Raw genomic sequence first — 6,000 nt, forward strand, 5'->3', positions numbered from 1 at the left:
GATACGGTAGGTTAGTATAGGCTGGAGTGAAATAGTAACACATCCTAGAGAAATTTGGGCAGATAAGAAAAAACATTTTTACAGCCTCCCCCTCCCCAGCCCTGAGGATCTGGGGGAAGGTGCGGATGTGTTGGACATCCTCACCTGGACTGGTGTTGATGTTGTCACAAACATTGGGACTGGCGGTTTGATGTGCTGAGCCCTCGAGCAAGGGACTTGCCCTTATGAAGCTCATTACCACAAAGGAGAGTCTAAAGTTGTATGTAATGGTGCCTAAGAGTCTCCCCCTGAGTACCTCTTTGTTGCTCAGATGTGGCCCTCTCTCTCTCTAACTGAGCCATCTCGACAGGCGAACTCGCTGCCCTCCCCCCTACGTGGGACCCGACTCCCAGGGGTGTAAATCTCCCTGGCAACGCAGAGTATGACTCCCGGGGATGAATGTGGACCCGGCATCGTGGGACTGAGAGTATCTTCTTGACCAAAAGGGGGATGCAAAATGAGACGAAATAGTTTCAGTGGCTGAGAGATTCCAAATGGAGTCGAGAGGTCACTCTGGTGGACATTCTCATGCACTATATAGATAACACCTCTTAGGCTTTAATGTATTGGAATAGCTAGAAGTAAATACCTGAAACTACCAAACTCCAACCCAGCAGTCTGGACTCCTGAAGACAATTATATAATAATGTAGATTACAAGGGGTGACAGTGTGATTGTGAAGACCTTGTGGATCACACCCCCTTTATCTAGTGTATGGATGAGTGGAGGAATGGGGATAAAAACTAAAGGACAAATGGGGTGGGATGGGGGTATGATTTGGGTGTTCTTTTTTCACTTTTATATTTTATTCTTGTTCTGGTTCTTTCTGATGTAAGGAAAATGTTCAGAGATAGATTGTGGTGATGAACGCATAACTATGTTATCGTACTGAGGACAGTGGATTGTATATCATGGATGATTGTATGGTGTGTGAATGTATTTCAATAAAACTGAATTTAATAAAAAAAAAAAGTCTGTGGAATAAATGAATCATTAAATAAAGGCAAAAATGCAGTCCTTTTTTCCCTGTCTCAGTTAAGTTTACTAAACCAATTCTTAAACATAAACACAGATTCATCAATGATGTGTGTCGCTTCCTATCTTTAAAAAGTTTTTTTTTCTTAAATCAGGATGAGCCAGAGGCTAAAAAAAAAAAAGTCATGAAATTAACCACAACTACTACAACAACAACTCACACACTCACACCACAAATATCTAATTAGGAAGACCAAAACAAAACCCATTTACAAGCCCTGGCTCATCATCTCCATAGCCACTTGAACTAATCCTATAATTTATGTCGACTAAACACTGTTATTTACCTTCTCTGGCTATTAGGCAACTCAGAAAAGGGTGCCAAAATAATTTCAACACTAACACTCATGATTATTAATATTATTAATACTGTTTTTTCTTAATGACCCGTCTTCTAAACCCTTGCATCTGACCTTAGAGAAGTATGTATGTATAGGATTGCAGCCAAATGCAGCCCCGAACTCTTTCTATAGAGTCTCCATCTTTGCCAGTATTAATCTGGTTTTCCAAAATCCCCCGGGGGTCTCTCCCCATTCCCCTTTTCAAGCCGCGCTTGGGATTCCTTTTCTTTTGCGCCTCCTTATCTCTGAGGGGTAGGGGAAGTGGCCGCCTGCCCAGCCTCCCACCTCACACGTTTCTCTGGGTTCCTGTGCACTTCTCTGCGGGGAGCTGGATGCGGCTGGGAGGCGCTCGGAAGCGACTATTAATACTGTTCAGGTCATCCTCTCCGCCCCAGCCCAGTCCACTTCCTTCCCCCAGAGGTGGATGCTGACTCCAGGAAATAATTGCCCTTACCAACTCCTTCTCTGTGCTGGAAGAAACGAAAAGTCTGGATTTTCTTCCGAAAAGGAAGCTAATCTAGCTCTACTCTTTGGTTTTCCAAAAAACCTCTCTTTGCCTCGCTAAGGCCGTTGATTTTTTTCTTTAGTTTGCATTAGAATCCCCCTGGTGAGTTGGTCAGATGCAGATTTTTTTTTTTTTTTTTTTTAAACCACTTGCACTCTCTATCTTGGGCACTGGTTGTCCAGAACAAAATTTTCTTACAAATTGTAAAAATTTCTAAGGAAAGGACCAAAAGCAGGAGTTTTTTCCTGAATGGAGTGGTAGTAAACTACGAACTGGAAAAGTGAGTGAAGGAATGGATGCTGAGCCTTATTTAAATTCCAAGGAGAACATGGAAATGTATTTACTGTTAGGTTTTATGACTTCATGGCTTCCTGCAATCCTTTAACTTTCCCCTTGTTAATTCCTTTCTAAAACCTCTGGAAGACCCGGGTGGAACTCTTCTTGCAGAATGAGGCAGACAGCCCCCGACTGGAAGCGAAGCCCAGGCAGATAGCCGGCTAGAGCGCCCCCTACCCAGTCCAGACGCTTCCATCAGAGCAGGGGGCAGGGTTTCTTCTCCTTCCTACTTCCTTCTCCCACGGTTGGGCACATCCCCGGAGAGGATAAGGGGGTCAGATCCCGGGAAAGCTCCTATTATTTTGCGGATATCGCAGCCTGAGGGCAGACCAATAAGAAGTTCTGCTTTCTTTCCATCCTTCGTCTCCTGCGCAATCTCCTGTGCAATACAGAATGGCCTCCTTTGGGGTGGAAGGCCAGGTACCAGATATGGAGGTGGGTAGGGCACGAAATTGGATTAAAGAACCAAGAGGCCTTTAGAAAGGGGAATTAAAAATGGGAGGCCGAAGTAGGGAAAAATTCCTTAGATGACAACTAGGGGATGCTGTGAAGGGCCTTGAGGGTCCAGAACAGGGGTCTCATGCCAGGGTGAAAAAACTGGGTGGGAGTGGGGGAGCACTATTGTGATGGGGTAATGCAGTACCCCATTATTTTTATATTTCAAGATCTCTTACACTCGTAAACATTATTGAGGACTCCAAAGAGTTTTGTTTGTGTGTTATGCTAATTATTATTTATATTGTTCAAAATTGAAACAAATTTTCAAAAATGTTTTAGTTCATTAATTTAGAAATAACAATAATAAACCCATTATCTATTAATATCAGTGACATATTTTATGATAAATGCTTATAGTTTCAAAACAAAACATATTTAGTGAGAAGAATGGCATTGTTTTGGTTTTATAAATCTGCAATGTTTAACTTAAGACAGTTGGATTTTCATACCTCTGATTTCCATCTATTGTGATATGTTATTTTGATTAGGACATATGAAGAAACATACAGATATGTAGATAGCAGAGGGAGAACACAGTGGACCTCCTAAAGGGGTCTTAGGGACCTCCAGGGTTCACCTTGAGAGCTGCTGGGTCGAAGAAGAAGTTCCATACCTCCAGCTACCCCAGATGAAATAGGTAATAATGGATGGGAATGTATAACCCAAACTCAAGGCACAAATAATATTTCATACATTCATCTGTACTCCATGTGCTATCAGTAAAATGCTTTTTCCTTTTTAGATTTTTGTTTATTGTTTGAAATTTATCAAAGTTTAAATGCACATGGGTTAGCAAGATCTACAAAGGTTGTTTCAAATAATAATACACCTTCTCTCTCCCTAGGCAACTACTTTCAATTCTTCTAGATTACTTTGATATTTGCCTTCATGAAATTTGTAAATAAAATGTTTAATTTTTCTGTTTCAAGAATTATCAGTTGATTTCCCACTCTAGAAGATGAGATTTTTGCCCTTTTACCATTCTATTCCCTGTGTCCCCACCATGTACATAGACATTCTTCCAAATATTTAAACTGGAATGTTGGTCAAATCACTGTTTAGTGTTTACATTATGATGACTATGAAAACAATAGCCACTGCTAGGTCTTGATACATAGCAGGACTCTGTTATCTTGCACACCTCTTAGTATCCCTATAATTGCCTTTTGTTTTTGTTTTTCAAAACCTCACATTTTTTAAGTGTTGAGGCTAATTGCCTCAGAATTTTGAAGGCATTGACAAATGGTGTTACTGTTGAAAAATCTGAAGCCACTATGATTCTTGTTTTTATGTTATCTATTTTGCTTGTTTTGTTAATTTTTTTCCTCAATGGTTATTTGTATTATGTTATTAAAATTCTGTGCTGGTTTGGAGCTGTTACGTACCCCAGAGAAGGCCATGTTCTTTTATACCATTCTTGTGGGTGCAGACCTATTGTGGTTAGGACTTTTTGGGAAAGGGTGGAGAAGAGAGAAATGAGACTAGGCCACTGTTGGAAGCCAAGGAAACTGGGAAAGAGAAAAGATAGATATCATTAGGAAGTTCAGTTAAGTTTTTCAGTGCATAGATGAGGTAACCCCCTCCACTGACAAACATCCCGACCAGTCATCCTTCTGTAAAATTTATATTTCTTGCTAAGACTTTTGGAGTTGTGTTTATTTGGACTACACTGGTAAACACATAATTGCAACCCATTCATTTGACATTTATTGAGCCCTTACAGTGTGAAAGAAACTGCTAGATGCTGGGGTAGAGCAGTAAACGTGAGACACAATCCTCATCCTTATGGAGTATACAGTTCAGGAGGAGTGACAAATGGTAGACTAGTTAATTCCTCTTGTGGTAAGTGCCGCGAATAAGAAACCCCAATGCTGTGAAAACCTGAACAATCAAGGATGGCTGGGTAAAGGGGCCCAGTGGAGGAGGAGTCAGGGTGAAATGAACACTCCAGGCAGAGAACTGGAGAATAAAGACAAAAATGGAAACAACCCTGGCCAAATCTCAGAGCCTTGTGATACAGCCTTGCGCATACTGAGAGCTGGGGATTTTGTTGGAGCCCAAGTGTAAAGTGGGGAGAAAAGAATAATTATGCTGGTGTATCAGTGCAGTTAGGTCAGAAACTTAGTCCTGTCTGACCTGGCCATTCTAAGGCTTTACAGAGGTGAGGGTTCATGTTTGCCTTTTTGAAAAGCTCTCCCTAGTGGTGAAGTGGAGGATGGGTTGAGAGAAAGGGGGAGCAAGGAAGCTTTGTAATAATACAGAGGAGGAATGAGGAGGACCTGCATTGGGGACGGGTAGGAGTGGGCAGATTTAAGGAATCCTTGGTAAAATGACCTGAGGGGATTGCTGATGGACTATCAAGTTGAATAGCAGCAGGATCAGGTGGATATTCTCTTTGTACAGTTTGCCCAACTCCAGGGGGCACCATTCTCATTATGCAGTAGTTCTTGTAAGATCTGTCTCGAGTTGAGCAGTGCACAGTCTGGGCAGTTGTATACAGCAACCCTGACTCTAGACTCATCTGTGTCTATTACTTTTCAACTTTGGGGATTTTAAGGTTTTCTTTTTCTTAGGGTTTTATTTAAGCCACTTTCTTTTGGAAAAATCTCAGGTATCATTGGAGAGGGGGCAGAAGAGGAATGTAACCGGGGAATGATGTATTACTTTTCTATATAATTTAGCTTTTTTTTTTTTTTTTTTTTTAAACCTAAGAGCAGAAATGGGGGCTGAAATTTTGGGGGACGAGATGTGGCATTACCATTGTTCCCACACATCACAGAAACACAAATGGAGAGCAGAGGCCTATTTTGCAGTAGCCTTTATACTTGGATTGGGGCCTCAGGGGCCTGACTTTCCCCTTCATAGTAGAAGAAAGTCTTTTTTGGAGCCAATTTTGCTGCCGGGTGTAGGTGTTTTCCTCAACAGTTTAAATAAATCTTAAACTAATAAACAACTCAATAAACCACTTCTGGTGCATTCTAGTTCTTAAATGATACAGCCAGAGAAGACCAAACATGTAAACTTGGATCTGGTTCTGTAGCAGATGTCAGGATGTAAGTGAACTCTGTTTTACATACTCCAAAGGACCATTAATTGGGAATCTTAGGATGCTCTCTAGATGTAATAGCTAAACCAAGATGTAATAGTCAAACCAAGGATTTGAAGGCATTTCTTATTCTAACAGTACCTTCATTTAGAAGATGGTCATGAAGTTGTAGCTTTGAAAAGCAGAGTAAATTTATATGA

This window comes from Choloepus didactylus, chromosome 10 (genome assembly GCF_015220235.1).
Source record: "Choloepus didactylus isolate mChoDid1 chromosome 10, mChoDid1.pri, whole genome shotgun sequence".
In the NCBI taxonomy this organism is placed as follows: Eukaryota; Metazoa; Chordata; class Mammalia; order Pilosa; family Megalonychidae; genus Choloepus; species Choloepus didactylus.